Source organism: Thamnophis elegans, chromosome 15 (assembly GCF_009769535.1).
Source record: "Thamnophis elegans isolate rThaEle1 chromosome 15, rThaEle1.pri, whole genome shotgun sequence".
Lineage (NCBI taxonomy): Eukaryota > Metazoa > Chordata > Lepidosauria > Squamata > Colubridae > Thamnophis > Thamnophis elegans.
Window position 1 is genome coordinate 13487410 of NC_045555.1, and position 3251 is coordinate 13490660.

At 45.2% G+C, this 3251-nt stretch overlaps 1 protein-coding gene across 3 annotated transcripts in view; it reads right to left on the reverse strand.

Annotated features, from left to right (window-relative positions):
• LOC116518396 (core histone macro-H2A.2) overlaps window positions 1-515 on the reverse strand; it is a 21470-nt gene extending 20955 nt beyond the window's left edge. For 2 of the 3 annotated variants that reach the window (XM_032231743.1, XM_032231741.1), the window contains exon 1: window positions 205-333. The gene's annotated coding sequence lies outside the window, so the exon portion shown is untranslated. The other variant, XM_032231742.1, reaches the window with a different exon arrangement.
• Between the last annotated feature and the right edge of the window lie 2736 nt (window positions 516-3251).

Genomic DNA, 3251 nt, shown 5'->3' on the forward strand with positions numbered 1-3251 from the left:
GGTGGTGGTGGTAGAAGGGAAGGGCCGCCTTTCTTCCACCACCACCCCGCTCTCTTCGGGCGCCCGAAGCGGCATCCCTCTCTTCCCCCGCTCGACGACCTCCCCCCGCCCGTTCAACGACCCGCCTGCCCGCCTCCTTCACTCCCCTCCCGATCCGGACTGCCATGCTACGGAGGATGGGCGGGGGCGGCTCGGTCCCCTTACCCGGTCCGCCTCCGCCGTTTTCGGAGCCAGGGGGGAGTGACGGACGAAAGGCCTCCGCCGTCGCCGCTGCGCATCCGCCGCTGGCGGGTCTTTTTCTTCGGTCCCCGCCGCCCTCCGCCCCGCCCCACAGATCACCTGCCCGCCGGCGGCCGCCGCCGCCTCCTCTTCCACCCGCCGCTTCGCTCCTGCGGCGCCGCCTCGCGCTGCCTCCTGCCCGTTCGCCGCCTGTATTGTATAGTTTCAATGGCGGCAGCTCTGGAGGCCGGTGGTAGGAAGTGGTGGCGAGCGGGGCGGGAGGGGGGAAAATCTCTCTCCACATACCACCTCTAGGAGGAGTCACGGCAGCGCGGTCTTCGGAGCGCCCCCGCCGCCAGCCCTGGTATATGACTCTCCCGTGGCTGTGTGTGGGCAGAGCCGTGAAGGGGGGCCAGGTGGCCGAAGCCGCCAGCAGCCCAGGGACGATGCGGAGAAGCAGCAACCGGCTTCATCTTGCCCTTCGCTGCAATGGCTGCCTGGCAGAGACCCAGCCATCCGACCCGCCGCGATGCGATGTGATGCTCCCCCCACCCCCCTCTCTCTCCCCGGCGAGGTTGGTTCTCGCTTCTCGGCTCCCAGGAAGCTGCTTTATCACCTCGAAGAAAGGGACAAGGGACGACTCACACCTTGGTCAGCCTTTCTTTACTCTCCTACCATCGGGAAGGAGATCTAGAAGCACAGGCAGCCACACAAACAGGCTTAAGAACGGTTTTTATCCATGGGCTGTCGGACTCCTGAATGAAAAATAACTACAACAACGTAGTAGATGGACTTGCGGGGACCTGCGTGAGGTGCAATAAGTTCACATAGGAATAGGAATAGGAATAGAATGGAATAGAATAGAAAAAGGAATAGAATAGGGCCAAGTGTGATTGGACACATAAGGAATTTTCTTTGGTGCATATGCTCTCAATATATATAAAAAGACAAGATACATTCGTCAAGAATCATAAGGTACACTTAATGATAGTCATAGGGTACAAATAATTAGGAAACAATATCACTATAAATCATAAGGATATAAGCAACAAAGTTACAGTCCTGCAGTCATAAGTGGGAGGAGATGCGTGATAGGAAGGATGAGAAGAGTAATAGTAATAGTAGTGCAGCCTTAGTGAATAGTTTGATTATTTGTTTAGCAGAGTGATGGCTTTTCGGGGGGGGGGGGGAAAACTGTCCTTGTGTCTAGTTGTCTTGGTGTGCAGTGCTCTATAGTGTCGTTTTGAGGGTAGGAATTGAATGATATAGGACTGGGTGTTTGTTAGGATTCACAGGGCTAGGGATTTTTTTGTCTTTCACTGAGTTATGTTGGGGTGTGTGTGTACATGAAAGGAGGCTCAGCCGATCTCATTTTACACATGTACTCTGACAATAAAGGTTGAATTGAATTGAAAACCTGGCTCGAATAAATGGGGTTGGTTCGTTCTGGAATGTTGGGTGGTGATTTGGGGATGTTGCAAACATCTCCCAGACTTTACTGGAGATCTTAATTTGGTGCATCCCTACTTAGGTTTAGAGACATGCTTTAGAGCAATTAATGTGTTGTTCTTGGAAGCTCTCCTTTCCCTGATGCCCTATGAATGGAAGAGAAAGTCCTATCCAGCTGCAGAAAACTCATTCAGAAAAACAACTTTACTCGTTCTTATTTATTGCAAGCGTGAAAAAGAAATCTTGTCATGTCTGAATATTCATAAACAACAGGTTGAGATGATATTCGTTCTAAGACCATTCAAATTCCTGGGTTAACGTGTGCAAAGAACAGAAGGGTTTGTGTTAAATTGAGTGTGCTCTTTTGGGTTAGTTACAAGAACTTGTTTAGTTCCAATAGATTTCTTAGTGCCATGTTTTTACAGCCATGTTTAAAGTACAGGCATGTACTTTAAACTTTATTACAACAATTCCTTATTGGACATAGAACCATTCTTATTAGAGCTGTGCAAATCTTAAAGAGGTGCTTCACAGTGCAGTGGAGCACAGATGAAGACCTGCTTTTGATAAGTAGTCTTTCCGCTTCTGAAATGACTTTTGTTGTCTGCATAAAAGCCTTTGTGCTTATATTTTAGCAGACTGCAATCCTTTTGAAGAGTTTACACAGTTTTATTCTATTCCATATTTTACAAACTATTGAAAATGCAACTGTACTAATGTATAACTAGTAGGAGAGAAATGACACTTCATCAACCAACAACTTATAACAGGTGTTCTCAAAAAATCTATGTCAGTTTTGTACATCTGGAATTTGATTTCTATGTTTATTGTAAGTTGCTCAGATCATTCTAGAACAGCTTTGGAATCTAATAAAATAATGCTCTTATTCATTTACCATTTTGATGGTTATCCTGCCTCTCCATCTAGCTTATCCAAACAAGATTGGATATATTATGCTGTTGAAAGATCCACAACTCTAGAATGAACTTTTAACATACGCAAATCTACTGTGCAACATAAACCTCTGGAATGACCCTTTCCCCAAGGATGATGTGGCTCCCATGTATAATTTAGGAAATTATTACATTTCTGGCTACCTTGGGGAGAGGCTTAATTGTGGAGCCACCTTTTACTTGCTCTGTTTTGGTCTTGTTTTGCTTTTCTTGTCAGTTGAATCTTGTATATGTATATTGGTTCTTATAAGCCTGAGATTGGGAATTGGCCAGCCTGTAAATAAAATCAATAATAAATAACAAAAATTGTTAATAAAATTTGTAGTGTTGTCATGTGTTATATCACTTTCTCTGCTACAGTGATCACCATTTGGATTAGAAATTCAGTTGTAGAAAATGTTTTCCCTGTTCATAGAATATGAGTCAAGAAAGAAATCAAATTTGAGTAATGTAGTGCTTAAGAATAAGGCTCTAAAATGTATGAGCACATTTTGTATTATAAATTTTAATGCCATTTTGGGTTACAAAATTTGATGTCATACCCCACAACCGCTTTTTCTACTAGTTCAGTATCTCGCTTGATGCATATTTGCTTGGTGCAAGGTTTTTAGAAACAAATATGAGAAGCTT